At 45.1% G+C, this 16,275-nt stretch overlaps 1 protein-coding gene across 1 annotated transcript in view; it reads right to left on the reverse strand.

Moving 5' to 3' along the window:
- Srp54k (signal recognition particle 54k) overlaps positions 1–16,016 on the reverse strand; it is a 62,257-nt gene extending 46,241 nt beyond the window's left edge. Inside the window, exon 1 of the mRNA XM_067113959.1 lies at positions 15,894–16,016. The gene's annotated coding sequence lies outside the window, so the exon portion shown is untranslated. The remainder of the gene's footprint in view (positions 1–15,893) is intronic.
- Positions 16,017–16,275: the final 259 nt, after the last annotated feature.

Genomic DNA, 16,275 nt, shown 5'->3' on the forward strand with positions numbered 1-16,275 from the left:
CCCCAAAACATCTAGCAGACGAGGAAGACGAAGCAGGAGACGAAGGTGAAGGTCTGTACCTCTTAACAGGCAGTTTCGAATCTTGAAAGGTTCATGAGAGCATCCAGCTGTTGTTGCAAACCCAACAAAATCTGACGCGTTGGAGAAGCAACTCTCTCGGGAGAAGGGCTGAACCTGAGAGAAGGAGAGGGGCGAGAGACGTATACTTCCTTCTCACAGGGGAAGAAGCTCTAGCCCTTGCCTTAGCGCGACAGGGGGGTCGAGTAGCGTCATCATCCGAAAAACACTTTATTCTCTTCTGCAGAGGAATATCCACGCAACTTTCGGGGAAGAGCACAAACGTCTAGAGGAAGAGGACGTGAAGCGTCCTCTCCTCTAAGCTTCTCTTAAGAGGGCGAGAGTCCAACCGAGAGCTCCAACCCCGAGGCGGGGAGGACGTGTCGGAGGACGAGAAGCAATCCTTCAGGATGCGTGCCTGAGCACGATCCCTGGCAGCCTGGGTAGTGTCATCAGGACCTGCCAAGGGACGCCAGATCGGTGGGAAGCCCCGTAACCCTCATGCGGCTTTCGACATGCCCCCTCCCTGGTCCTGGGAGTTCGACAGAGGTCCAGGCCTAGAGGCATTATAGGGCCGATCTGACGCCCCCTCCACAACACTAGGGGCACTAGCACTAACACTTTGCATTTGAATTGCATTCACTTTAGTTTCAAGAGCACGCATTGACTCCAACACGAGAGCCAGGGTATTACCTTCTGCAGCAACAAACTACAGGGTTGGTACTAAATTTACTACAGGGTTACTAGTAGGAGAAAACCCTGACTGTCCATCTAAGGATGCACTCTAGGAGGAAGATTTCCATCAGCCTATCACGCTCCAATTTAAGCATATAGGCTTCATATTTCTTCCACTCACCCTCAGACAATCCCACACATTCATTCATTATAGAGCATTATCATTCATACATAAAAAGTGTGAGGAACTATCAAAGTCTTCGATAGCCTCACCTTACATTCACCCAAGCTACAGACTCAATAGCTAGAGGTAAGACATCTTAATTATAAGAAAAGTCAAAAGCAAAATAAAAAACGGTCCACAAAGAGCGTATGCCAAGTCACAGATCCAGTCGAACACCAAAAACAACCAAAATACTTAAGTGACAACAAATTTCGAAATCCAAATGGCGGAGGAACTGACAACAGGTGTTGACAGTCCGGCGACAGAGAAAATCTGAATAGAAAATGGGAATGGTTCCTGATACCGCCTCCCAGCGGCGGAATGGGTACTAACAACCTAATCGGCCACTGCGTGTGCCGCGAATTTTGAAATTCTGTCGGACTTGGAGATTACAGCTATATATATATCTGACAGGTAAGTCTCATGAACAAAATGATATTTCTTCTTCAGAAGCTTAGAGGGAGGGAAGGCAAAGGTAGGTTTACCTTGCTCCCTCTTGTAGGTCAGCCACTCATCCACCTCTCGAAGGAATTTCTTTGAAGAGGAGGAAAGAACTAACTTGGGGAGACCAGCAGTGTCCAAAGAGCGTTTCCTCATGAGGAAGGTGGACGCAGGCAAAGCAGAAGAAGCAGGCTTGAAAAAGTCAGGAAAGTTTGCCAGGAAGAACTTCAGCAAACTGGAGTAAGGTGACGAAGGGGTGAAATCGTGCTCTGCTTCCTCCTCATCCAATGAAATAAGAGACAAAGACAGATCCTTGCTCTTTGAAGACAGAGATCTTTTTTAAAAAAAACCCATAATATCCTCCACGTGACGACAAAGAGGGGCCAAGGAAGAATCCTCCTGTGAAGACAGGTGCGGAAGTGGTAAGGTTGGCGCTAAGCGGACTGAAGTTGGCGTCACACGGGTTGAAGAAGTCGAGTGTGGCGCTGAAGTCAGTGACACACGACTGAAAGGAGATGGGCGCTCAGAAGCGCGTGACCAAAGAGAAGAGGGCAATGGGCGCTTATGAGAAAGATCAGTGTGTCTAGGCACAAGCACTGGTCGCTTGAAAACCTCATCAACTTCTGGCTGCCTGAAGGTGGAATGGTGAAACCGCACAAAGTTTGTGGACTGGCACTTGTCTCCTTATACCTCTTAACGGGAGGAGGAGAACTGTCCGCAATGGCGGAATGCCTCTTCAAAGGCCTAGAGGGGACAACTCGGAGCTGAGTCCTATGACAGATGATCAGCACTAACCAAGACGCCTTTCCAGTGGCACTCAGCCGCAGCCTGGGAATGGACAACAGGCTCGGCGGAGGGGGCAACTACCTGTGGGCAAACCCCAACAGCGTCCCTCGGACCTCTGGTATGTCTTCCCCCCCCGTGCAGGGGAGTAGGACAGGGACCTTCGCTCAGGAGCACTGGTGGGATGGGTAGCCACCTCCTCATTATGAACACTGTCACTCTGCACTGCACTACCTATTTCTATTCTTATCCAAACTCTCCAAATGCCATATCAAAGTCACTTTTGCTTGTCCCAATCCTGACATCCTGAACAAGTATGATATATATATTACTGTCTTGCCCCCTACATTTCACACATTTAGTGTGAGAATGAAAAGAGAACTTACCTTATCTCATTCTACAACACATCCTGGCTACTTAGAATAAAGTTAACCCCGGCTAACAAAATTGCTAAATAGCTAAGTAAAATATTCGGCGCACATCGAAAACAAGGAAAACCTGAATACTTCACCAAAGAGCTGGATAAATATATCCAAAAAATGATGATGAGACTGCGCAAAACACCTGATGTTGGTCGGGAGCTGGCAGAAAACAAACTGAAGCTCTTTGCTGAGTTGCACCTATCAGTCCCGAAAGTGGGCAGGACCCTGTCACCTACACTAGCGATGGTAGCGCCACTGCGAAAATTTGAATTCTTAAGACTGCCGTGTGGAAAGCTAGCAGCTATGTAATTGCTTGGTAAGTCATTTATATAAAATTTCAAATCTCATTTTGTTTAAATAAGAAGTCTTAGGATTCTATTGGCATCCACTATCATCATCGGGGATACCTGGGTTAAGTACATACCCTCAAGGATCTGCAACCCTTCCCCAAGAATAGCACTAGGTCCGGTTGACTAAGCAGGTAGGAACTGGATTAGGGTCCCGAGATTAGCCTAAGTTATGGTGACTTGTAGGCTGGCACCTCTTTAGGTACAAGCTAGATCCAGAATTGAAAATGTGGCTTTGCTCAGGAGCACCAGAAATCACTGGCAGCAGGATGATGGATAGGGTTACGGCACCTAGTACTCTTTCCTCAGCTTTGGCTGTGAATGGCTGGCATATAACCTTGGTTAAAAACCAATGGGCAATGACAGGGATCATTTGCCTTAGTCAGCTAGGAACTGTATGCTACAAAGAAACAGCTATCCTTTAGTGTACTTAGCCAATGAATCCACTATGGAGTCTGCCTCTTAAATGGATGGGCACAATTTAGAAATAAGCCCCAGTCCAAGGAATATGGGTGCTAAGAATCTCCTGATTTGATACCATCTATGGATAAACTGAAATTACCTTTTGTAACTTCTTTCAAATGAACACAATATTCTTTGGAAGCTTGTTCCATATGAATAGGGGTTTATCATCTGAATAGTTAAAATAATAATACTGTATACAGGATTTTGGAATGTAATAACCCTGAATCAGATTGGAAAAATAGAAAAAGAAAACTAATGAGAGATATGAACTGGATAACTAAACTGTTTGTAAATCACAGTGCCAAGGAATGATAAAAAACTGAGACATGGTACTGTAATGAGTATACTCATTCAGGAAGAGCAGATGGAACTGGAAGAGAAGGAGCAGGCGTGATCTTAAGAATAGTTAGTTCAAGACTGGATAGCAGTGAGCAGATTACTGCATGCAAGATTTAACTAAAATCAGTGCAATATGAGTACAGTATTATACTGTGCTATGCACTAACAAATGAACTCATCAAAAGAATAAAAGATTAATTTGACATAGGACTGCAGAACGTTACAGTATTTGTGAAATTCGAGAATATGAGAATTGTTGTTGTGATATGAATGCAAAAACAGGTAAGAAGATTGAAGGGAAATCCTAAGAGTGATGCAAACAAAAATGGGGTGCAATTTATTAGTTTTTACTGCAAATAATTTTGAAATTAGAGGTACTCTTCCCACAAAACAATATCCATAAATACACTTGGACTTTTCAGATGGAATAGGTATTTATTGAGAGAAAACGAACATTGAGGAATCTTAGAAAATACACAGAAGCAGATGTCAGCAGTGGTCACCAAACTGTCACTGCCACACACTAAAGTTGAAATTTAAAGCACCCAACAAAGAAGTGACAGTGTGGCTTCTTGAAGAATATTGAGAGGCTTTTGCAACTGATGATGGAATAGATTTGCAGTTCTAGAAAACCATACCTAACCTAAGAAGGGGCAGACAATGAATGACGACTAGTTTAACTTTAAGAATGCACTGTATATCAATAGTCTAAAAAAGAAGTACAGTACTGGGATATGGTGTAACACCATGGAAATCTTGGACATCAGATGAGACATGGTATACAATAAATAAACAAAACTAAACGTACATGTAGACAAATTTCATGAGGAGATGAAGAAAGCAAAGTAGAACATGCTCAACTGAGGAAGAGTGTTCCCTGCCCTTCAGTCAGGAGACCTGGCTCAAGACAAGGACTAAGAGAAGCTAGTCTCAATGAAGATGGAAGAGTAAGTCTGCGATCTCTCCCTAAGTAATAAAAAGTGAAGAGACCGCAATAAGAACGCTGCCTTAACTTTACTCTTTAAACAGAGTAAAAAGGAACCCAAAAAAAATCCATCTCAGTAGTGTACAATTGTGCCCATAAGCTGCACTTTAGTCCAGTCCAAGAGGAGGATCAATGCCTTTACTTCTGACAATAACAATCTCAGGAACATTGTCCTCCCATCTGTACATGAGGGTCCAAGAGTGTGACAATGATGTCCGCAAGCATGTTCAATCAAACGTTGAACATTGATACTGCTTGGATTGTAAGGAAGCCACAGAAACTGACCCCATGGCTCCTGACTCTTAAAACTGAGGATGATATATCTTCTTGGAATTTTTCCAGGAGGAGGTTGTTTATCAGTCCACAGGCTAATGAAGGAACTTGATGGGGAGTAGTCTATGTATTCTTTGGCATGAAGAATTTTTTTCTAGCATGTCGATCTGATGGTTAACCTCATCCAAGACACCACAAGCAAGCAACAACCACAGCAGTCAGAACAACAGCTTCACCTCCCAAGTGCACCCTGGAGTAAGCTGTATCAACAGAATGAGTTCAACAATGCAGTGGTTGCTTTTCCAAGATTATTACACTGATACATGAGCACAAAGACCTCCTGAAAAAAGTTCCACCTCTACCTGAAGGGGTTTTGAAGGAGAAGGACCTTTAGGTCCTAACAGAATGCCAAAAACATGAATATGATCCACACATACATGATCAGGCCTGAAAGTACCATTCTCTGAATACTGAGCTGAAGTTGATTCATAACCTCTTTAAATCATGGTCCACATCTAAGTAGACTTTCTCAGCATCAGCTAAAACCAAACATGCACATGGCAATCTTGGACTGATCAAGAACAACCAGTGACTGCATAATCAAGAGCAAGAGGCTTGCCATGATACTCAACAGTATAGAGTAATAACAAACCCTCTATCTGCATGTGCTTGATCCAAGTACATATACACTGGAGTTCTGAATGAACAAGGCACTGTCCAACGGTCTTCATGATCAAGTACATACAGATTGTCATAATATGCAGTGGTACCATAATACGGTAACCTTTTGCACATGAACCACATGAACCCTCTATATGCATGTGTCAACCTAACCTATGGTAGCTGTCTCACTTGTAGGTGAGTGAATGTTTTCAAAAAATCCCCAAAGAAGGAAGGTTCTTACTCAAAGTCTGATGGTACTTCTTGTGAGAGGGCTTCTGAGATGACTACTACTTCCCACAGACGATAAGGAGGAAGAGGTCAATAACGAGTGGGCAGAGGCATGTGCTTCTTAACCTTACTCCATCCATGAGTCTTGCTCTCCTTGCCTATAGCAGATGGTGTGGTGAGGCAGGAAGCAGCATTAGAGAAATAAGATCTGTGCTCAATAGTGCAAGGGTGTCTGCACAGGCAAGGCAACTACTGTACTACTGGTCACTCAACAGTGTTGAGTTCCTTAGCAAAAACAGCACTGAAAGATGGGTTGCTCAGAATATCAAGGAACAGAAACCATTGTCAGTACAGTACTCCTGTGAAACAGAGGTAGGCGGTGGCAACCAAGAACTTTGGGAAAGTTTGGCATCCACACCTAGGGCAGCACTGTCAGACAGTGCCAGCTGGTCAACTACCAACCTCCTTCAGTAAAACAGAGGATGAACAGAGGGTACGGCGAGAGAGAGAGCGGGCAGTCCAGGATGGAACCAAAAGTTTTTGGCTGTGCCAAAGAACTGGCAAACATTTCTGGCCTTCTTCCACTACTTGCTGAACCTTTTCAAGGTGAAAGAGACCAGCCAGCACAATCCTCACATGAACTACCACAGAGGACCTATAGAAAGGGCATAAAGTACCTGAACACTGACATACTGTATTTCCTTTACACCTTTTGCTGTTCATTTTCTTGCTAAAATTCATGTTAAACAAAAAAAACCTACAATAAAAATTATAGAATAAATTTCAACTTGATGATCAGTCATAACACATCTGATATCTTAACTCAACCATGACCGAAGGAAAAAAAAAAATAAAACCGACTTACAGCAGGTGAATGGGTTTCCCCCCCATACACTGTCTATATCTAATTAACCACCTTCTTGCCAAATTTCAGTGACTTGTCCAACTTGTACTAAGAAATACTACTATATAGTATACAGTATATACATAAGACAATATTTTGTATTTACACAGGAACAAAGTTTTTTGTTCAGATACACTATTTTTGACAATCACAATATTTCAAAGTCCTGAAATGTTCAAATGAAAATTTTCTACATTCATTTGCAATTTTTCTGAAAAAAGTTACTAATAAAGCATTACAGAACTGCCACCACATGGAGATGAAGATAGCAAAGTCAAGACATGAAGTGTAAACCAAAGGAGATGCCCTTAAATTGTAAACAAATACTGATTGATCAATTTGAGAAATAATGTCAAAGCAAGCAAGCACTTTATCCTCTGAGGTCATGACACAGTACTGAAAAAATGCAACTTGGGATATGTTGGTAGACAAAATTAAGGTGTAAGAAACATGACACACCCAATCGAAATAGCAAACTAATAAGCATTTGCAATTATTTTTTCACAAAAAATATCTAAATCAATTAGGCTAAATAGCTATACACTGTGTTATTTTCCCTTTTACTTATTAAACATTACAAGTAAACCAATGGGGATTTTAATGAACAAACCAATCTTACAAGATATAAAATCTGTCAAAAGCATACAAAATACTTTTCACAAAATCCATATAAAACCAGCTTTAGAATTATTACATTTTCAAGAAAACACTAAATAGGCTTAGACCATTACAGAATGACTGACTCTGTAACAGTCGAAAGAAACCTTAAGAATAGTCAAGATACCTCCACTGCGTTCATGCATTTATTTGCACTGATACCTCATGACAGAATGAACAATATTATGTAAAACAAACAAAAAATATCCTAACATACAGTACATGAATTACACCAACTGGTATGGATGGTAACTTGGTAAGACTCATTGGTATGGCAGAGTTGAACAGACTAAAAACAATAATCAAACATAGTTCAGAGTACAATCAAAATAGGACTGGTTAAGGATTACTTTGAAACACAACCCAATTCATGTCTCGGGCAGTTTGCAGAAATGATATTTTAATGATAAAATAAAGTTTGTTCATACTTACCTGGCAGATATATATATAGCTGTATTCTCTGTTAGTCCGACAGAATTTCAAAACTTACGACACACGCAGTGGGAGATCAGGTGGTTAGTACCCATTCCCGCCGCTGGGAGGCGGGTATCAGGAACCATTCCCATTTTCTATTCAGATTTTCTAGTGCCACTGTCTCCTGAGGGGAGGTGGGCGGGCACTATGAATATATATATCTGCCAGGTAAGTATGAACAAACTTTATTTTATCATTAAAATATCATTTTGTTCATGAGACTTACCTGTCAGATATATATATAGCTGAATACCACCATTGGAGGTGGGTACAGACAGAATAGGATTTAGGAAACACAATACATGTAGGTGAAAGATACCTTGGTTCCTTACCTGTTAGCATAGCTGACCTCGTGATTACTGTCACCCAAGTCTGCTTCTGCTTAACTAGAGTCTCCAGCAAGGGTGTGACCTGTATAGCTGGTGAGTTCTAGATGATCTGTCAACGGGGCGTGACCACAATGTGACTAGACCATATTGACCATACAATGAGGGCAAACGAAGTAAAAACCAACCACCTGACCAAGCCTAACTAAGTTAGGATATCGCAACTAAAGCTAACGATTGGGAAGTCCGCCACAGGCAGTCGACCCAACAACCATAAAAACACTATCCAACCATTTTCTATAGGATAGGATGAGTGTCATTCCCTGCCCCCAGGAAAGTATCTGCGGAAACATATGGTCCTAGCGAGAAGCAGTTCTCATATGTCGTCTTCACATCTCTCAGGTAGTGTGAAGCGAACACAGAGTTGCTACACCAAAATGTGGCACCCAGAATGTTACTGAGTGACATATTCTTCTGAAAAGCCACTGAAGTTGCAACCGCCCTCACCTCGTGAGCATTGACTTTCAGAAGTTTAAAATCAGTGTCTTGACAGCATGAATGGGCTTCTTTAATCGTGTCCCTCAGGAAGAAAGCCAGAGCATTCTTCGACATAGGTAAGTCCGGTCTCTTCACTGAACACCATAAATTATCTGAGGGGCCTCGACTTTCCTTCGTCTTGTCTAAGTAGACTTTGAGAGCCCTAACAGGGCAAAGGACTCTCTCTGGCTCTTGAACCAGAATCTCAGCCATACCCTTGATTTCGAAGCTCTTGGGCCAAGGGTTAGACGGGTTCTCGTTTTTCGCTAAAAAAGTAGGACTTAAAGAACAAACTGCGTTATGTCCTTTAAAGCCTATATGTCTACTAAAGGCTTGAAGTTCGCTAACCCTCTTCGCAGTTGCTAGAGCGGTTAGAAAAATAGTCTTTCTGGTAACATTCCTCAATGTCGCAGAACGAAGAGGTTCGAAAGGACTAGACATCAGGAACCGTAACACTACATCTAAATTCCAAGAAGGAGTCCTATGCCGAGGCACCTTCGAGGTTTCGAATGATCTAAATAGATCGTGAAGGTCTTTGTTGTTAGACAGATCCAAGTTTCTGTGCCTAAAAACGGATGATAGCATACTCCTATATCCCTTGATAGTCGGGACCGCTAGTTTGACCTCACTCCTCAGAAACAAGAGGAAGTCTGCTATCTGACTCACAGAGGTCGTGGTAGAGGAAATGCCCTTCTTTCTACACCATCTCCTAAAGACGGTCCACTTCGATTGGTACAAATTACTGGAAGAGAATCTTCTGGCTCTGGCAATAGCTCTCGCCACTGGTCTAGAAAAACCTCTCGCTCTGGCCAGCTTCTCGATAGTCTGAATGCAGTTAGACTCAGAGCGGGGAGGTTTTTGTGGTACCTCTCGAAGTGGGGTTGTCTGAGTAGATCGACTCTCATGGGCAGAGTTCTCGGAAAGTCCACTATGAAGGACATGACCTCTGTGAACCATTCCCTCGAAGGCCAAAACGGGGCGATCAACGTCATCCTCGTCCCTTCCGACGACGCAAACTTCCTGATGACTTCTCCGAGGATTTTGTACGGGGGAAAGGCATACACGTCCATCCCCGTCCAATCCCAGAGAAGAGCGTCTACTGAGATCGCTCCTGGGTCGAGTACAGGGGAGCAGTAAAGAGGAAGTCTCTTCGTCTTGGAAGTTGCAAAGAGATCTACCAATGGACGTCCCCAAAGCTTCCACAGTCCCTGACACACCTCTTGGTGCAGGGTCCACTCGGTTGGCAGCAGTTGTCGTTGCCGACTTAGAAGATCCGCACGGACGTTCTCTAAGCCTGCAACGAACCTCGTGAGGATCGTAATATTCCGGGCCTGAGCCCACAGAAGGATGTCCTTTGCTAAGGCGAACAGGGACCAAGAGTGAGTTCCTCCCTGTTTCTTTAGGTAAGACAGGGCCGTGGTGTTGTCCGAGTTGATCTGGACAACTCGGTTCGTGACTCGTCCCTCGAAGAAAAGAAGGGCCAACTGAATCGCCCCCAATTCTTTGAGGTTCATGTGCCAGGACACCTGTTCCCCTCTCCAGGTGCCCGACACTTCGTCCCCCCCCAGTGTTGCTCCCCACCCCGAGATGGACGCGTCGGAAAACAACACTAGGTCGGGGTTCTGAAGTTTGAGAGAAAGGCCTTCTGCCAACTTTGATGGATCGAGCCACCACCTTAGGTGATCTTTCACCTTTGGCGAGATCCTCAGTGAAACTTCCAGATTCTCCTTGTCCTGCCAGTTCTCTGCAAGGAAGAATTGAAGCGGTCTGAGATGCAGTCTCCCCAGGAAACAAACTTCTTCAGCGATGAAATGGTCCCCAGCAGACTCATCCATTCCCCTCACCGAGCATGTTTCTTTCCTCAGGAAGGCTGAAACTTTGTCTAAGCACTGTTGTTGTCTTTCTTGAGACGGAAAAGCTCAAAAGCCACTGAATCCATCTGAATCCCCAGATAAACGATGGACTGAGTCGGGGGTCAGATGGGACTTTTCGAAATTCACCAGAAGTCCTAGGGACTTCGTCAAGTTCAAAGTCGTGTGAAGATCCTCCAGACACCTCGTCATTGACGAGGCTCGAATGAGCCAATCGTCCAAATAAAGAGAGACTCTTATTCCTGCAAGGTGAAGCCATCTCGCAACATTCCTCACTAAAACCGTGAAGACCATAGGAGCTGTGCTGGAGCCCGAAGCAGAGAGCCCTGAACTGGATATACCTGTCCCCGCAGGACAAATCTCAGGTACTTCCTCGATAGAGGATGTATAGGGACGTGAAAGTAGGCGTCCTGGAGATCGAGAGAAACCATCCAGTCGCCTGGTCTTAGGGCTCCCATAACCGACTGGGACGTCTCCATTATGAACTTTTCTTTCAGAACGAAATGGTTCAACCTGCTGACGTCCAGGACTGGTCTCCATCCCCCTGACTGCTTCGGTACCAGAAACAGCCTGTTGTAAAAGCCTGGGGATTGTAAATCTGAGACCTGTTCCACAGCTCTCTTCTCGAGCATTTGCTCGAGCAGGTCGAAGAGAATCTGCTGCTTCTCCTGCTGATAGGATGGTGACAGATCCTTGGGCTTCGTGCATAACGGAGGTAAGATGAGGAATGGGATCTTGTATCCCTTTTCGATGACTTGGAGGGACCAGTTGTCCGTCCCTCTCTCTCTCCAGGCTCTTGCAAATGAAAGAAGCCTGGCTCCTACCGGTGTCTGAAGGTCCGCGGAGTCATTTCTTGCCCCTGGGCTTAGAAGGGGCTCTACCTCTGGAGGGACCTCTTCCTCGAAAGGACGATCTAGAAGAGGCTCCTCCACGAAAGAGCTTCTGAATCTTGGAAGCCTGCCCAAGGGAAGAAGTCGAAGGGACTGCTGGACGTCTAGAAGACTGGGCCAGGAGGTCCTGAGTAGCCTTCTCTTGCAAAGTGGCGGCCGTATCCTTGACTAAGGACTGGGGAAAAAGATGGCTAGAAATCAGAGCGAACAACAACTCTGCCTTCTGAGAAGGAGAGACCGACTTGGCAGTGAAGTTGCAGTAAATGGCTCTCTTCTTTAAAAGCCCCGTACAGAAGTGGGCAGCCAGTTCTTCGGAGCCATCCCTAACCGCCTTGTCCATGCAAGATAGGACGCTGAACAAATCTCCCAGACTAATGGAGTCAGGGCTACGACTACAAGTCCAGGACTCCCAGGCACCAGTCCAGAAAGTTGAAAAGTTCCAATGTCCTGAAGAGGCCTTTCAGATGGTGATCGGTCTCAGACAAAGTCCAGGACACCTTCGCTGATGAAAGGAGAGACCTTCTGGGGGCGTCCACAAGGCTGGCGAAGTCCCCTTGGGAAGAGGAAGGAACTCTCCAACCAACCTCCTCTCCTGTCTCGTACCAAATCCCTGCTTTTCCACTCAATCTAGACGGAGGCAGGGCGAAAGAAGTCTTGCACTGGGCCTTCCTGGAGTCCATCCACTCCTGAACCTTCTTAAAGGCCCTCTTCGTAGAGAGAGACGTAGCCATTTTCACAAAACCAGAAGTCTTTTGTGATTTAGACGAGGTTAACTGCGAGGGGGGAGGGCGAGGAGCAGAAGGTTGAAACTTGTCCCCAAACAAGTCCTTCAGCAACCTAGTCAAGACTTGGTAGTCGGAAGAAGCTGAAGAAGTAGAGGACTGATCCTCAACTGCAGGTTCGAGCGCTAGACAGCTCTCCTTCTTCAACAGGAACAACCAAGAGACTGGAGAAGACCCGGGAAGTCGAAGCCCTTGCAGACCAACACGCAAAAGGACTTCTGCTTGGAAGAAGTCCGAGAGGGGTCACGAAAGTCTCGGACAGAAGAGTCTGAAATGAGCGTCCTGACGAAAGCGTCCTGACGAGATTCCCGACGAGCGTCTTGGCGATCGATCCGGGAGGCGAGCGTCCTGATGAGAGCGAGCAGCGAGGGAGGCGTCTTGCCTAGCAGCAAGGGAGGCGTCTTGCTGAGCAGCAAGGGAGGCGTCTTGCCGAGCAGCAAGGGAGGCGTCTTGTCGAGCAGCAAGGGAGGCGTCTTGCCGAGCAGCATGAGGAGTCGCCATGCTTAGCAGCATGAGAAGCATCCTGGCGAGAAGCCAGAGGAGCGTCGTCGTAACGAGGGCGTCAAGCCTGGCAGCATGAAGAGCTTCAGAAAGAGGGAATTGGCGATCCCTGCCGAGACCAGTAAAGCGCTGAGCCAAAGGACTTCTAGAGGGCGGCGAAGCATGAGATGACGACGAACGTGGAGAAGGAGAAGGGGATGGTTTGGACCTCTTGATCGGCAGCCGGGAATCCTTCCGACGACGACACGTATCAGTCTCCTTCTGGGCCATTAACGAAGCCAATTGCCTCTGCATGCCTAGCAGAAGCTTACGAGTAGGAGAAGTCTCCTCCTCAGGAGAAGGGCTGATCCTGTGAGAAGACGAGGGGCGAGGGGACGCCTTCTTCCTTCTCACAGGGGAAGCAACAGCTTTCTTTCTGGAGCGAGTGGAGCGCTCAAAAGCGTCATCGTCCGATGACGTCCTGGTCCTCTTCTGCGGCGGGATGGCGTCAAAATTCTCCGGAGAAGAGCGAAGAGCGTCACGAGAAAAGGGACGTGAAGCGTCCCCTTCTTTGAAGCTTCTCTTCAAAGGGCGAGAGTCCTCCCGAAATTTCCACTCCCGACGCGGGGAGGAGGAATCGGGGGACGAGAAGCAATCCTTAAGGATTCGTGCCCGAGCACGATCCTTGGCAGCCTGGGAAGCGTCATCAGGACTTGCCGAAGGGACGCCAGATCGGTGGGGGGTCCGCGTAACCCTCTTGCGGCTTTCGACTTGCCCACTCCCTGAGTCCTGGGAGTCCGACAGAGGTCTAGACCTAGAGGCATTATACGGCCGATCTGACGCCCCCTCCACAACACTAGGGGGACAGACACTATCACTGCACTTCACAGCACTTTGAAGAGCGAGCATTTTAGCTTCCAAGTTACGAATGGAAGACATAATAACCGCCAGGGCATCACCTTCCGCAGACACAACCCCGGGGCTCAGGGGCAACACCACAGGGTTAGGAAAAGCTACGTCTACGGGAGGGTTAGCAGGTGAAAAAACACTACCCTGACTCCTACCACTTCTGGAGGAAGACCTCCTGATCCTATCTCGCTCTAACTTTCTCACATAAGAATCATAAGTCCTCCAACTAGCATCAGACAAAGATTCACACTCCTTGCATCGGTCATTCAACAAACAAACATGCCCCCTGCACCCTGAGCATAGTGTGAGGATCTACCGAAATTTTCGGTAGCCTCACCTTACAGTCTTGCACACGGCAAACTCTATAACTAGAAGAACTAGATTCAGACATCTTAATCCAAGGAAAAAACAAAGCCAAATCCAAAACAGTCCACAATTGCGTATGCCTAGCCACAAGTCCAAGTCAAAGAACCAAAAGTCAAACAAATACTTAAGTGACAACCAAGTTTTATCCGAAATCCAAGACGGAGGTACTGAAAACAAGTGTTGACAGTACCGGCGACAGAGAAAATCTGAATAGAAAATGGGAATGGTTCCTGATACCCGCCTCCCAGCGGCGGGAATGGGTACTAACCACCTGATCTCCCACTGCGTGTGTCGTAAGTTTTGAAATTCTGTCGGACTAACAGAGAATACAGCTATATATATATCTGACAGGTAAGTCTCATGAACAAATGACAGGATCAGGCCTTTCCAATGTTAGTGTTACTTTGCAGGTTCCAATGGGGGCAAAGCCACCCCGGACAGGTCTGGGTACAGTGCCATAAGTGAGATTAGGAAGGTACAGTCTTGTTAGGTCAGGACACGTCATTCTAGGACAGGTTAGGTTTGTTTTCATCTGCAGAACTTGTTCCTGTGGTTCTACGCTCGCCCCCATGTCTCTGCTATAGGGCCATCCTTCTCACAGGCAAGTTTAGGCCTAAAAGAAACATAGGCTAGCAGCCTACTCTACAGGTCTCCCTGTAAGGAAAGACTTGTTGTGTCATTGTCACATAAAATCATGGTAATTCTAAAGAGGAGCTCCCATATGCCAATCGAGAACATCAGCACTTGGAACCCAACTAAGTAGTGGAATAGCCTAACCCTACATTAGGATAGGCTAGGCTGTGGTAGATCTAAGTAGCAGCTCCGCAGCGGCAATTTCCTTCTAGCTTGACTTTTTCTACAGTTTTTTGGTTGCTAATTATAGATTTACCTTCAGTTTTTGTCGCACAAATGTAATTAACCTGTAATTAACCCCTGAAGTCCATCCAACAAGGGGTTTCCATATGCGATCTTCACAAGACAGAGCACGGGTACGTCTGTTTGAAACAGTTCATAACCCGTCCGGCAAGTGCAATAACTTTTTAACTTTGGGTACCGGCCTGCCCCGGACCAATACTAAACATGGCAAAGGGACATTCCATTTGGCTGACAACAAACAAATGCACCACCAGTATCAGTAGCCCTAAAAATGTTGAAAAAACCAAAACCAGTTTCAAAGGTAAAAAGAGGCGTGGAGCTAATACGAAGAATTACCCTAGGCTGGTATGTACGGATGTTGGTATTGTTTTATAAGTTGCCAATACATGATATGAAATTGTAACCTACATTTTCGTAAAGAGCTCTTCATTCTCGTTATTTAGAACCCCATTAACAATATGTGCAAATGATAAATAAAAAATTAATCAAATTACAACTTATAAGTTAATACTGGGTCCCCACCCTCCAACGCTAATACGGCAAAATTATTGGCAACTTATAAATTTTACCCAGATGTTACATAGCCTACACGTAACCAGCCTAGGGTAGCTTTGCATTCTACGCTTTCAAAGCTTAAATTCACATTCTTTTCTTCGTATGAGGCCTACTAAATAGAATAGTGTATCTACAATCTCATACGTAATAAGTCTACCCCTGTGGTTCTTGAAGGTGAATGCGACCCCAGGATAGAACGAGCTCGTTCTCTGCTGCCATGCTACCCCTAGCCAAGGCTGTGCTACATATTTACCATTCTCATCACTTAGAGAACCCATCTATTTCTTTTATCGTGAGTAAAACAGACTAATATAACGGTAAGCTTGAGAAATAAAGTGACGTAAAATTTAATATAAAACACTTACAGGATAAATTTAAAAAACCCGAAGGTACGTCATTCACAACACAAACAAGACGTTCGTCTGTCTTGATACTTATTTCAAAGTTTACATGACTCTTAAACTACGACACTAATGGTATCACTCAATCTCTGGATTCCATGCTTGTGAAATAAAAAGTCTTACTCTTACTACAATTAAATTGTCTTTCATGGCTCAACTGTGTTTCTTTAATTATTTTTTTAATTTTCTCTCTTGTATAGCGCAAGCTTACCTAGTGTTCTACAGTAAAATTTTTAAATAAGCATCCCCTCAATACTGCAGCTCCAGCTGGAAAGTTCAGTCGTCGTCGAGATGTAAATAAAAGCGTATTCTATTAATATAAATTGTACATGCACTGCCAACTTAT

The sequence above is a fragment of the Macrobrachium rosenbergii genome, chromosome 13 (assembly GCF_040412425.1).
Source record: "Macrobrachium rosenbergii isolate ZJJX-2024 chromosome 13, ASM4041242v1, whole genome shotgun sequence".
Lineage (NCBI taxonomy): Eukaryota > Metazoa > Arthropoda > Malacostraca > Decapoda > Palaemonidae > Macrobrachium > Macrobrachium rosenbergii.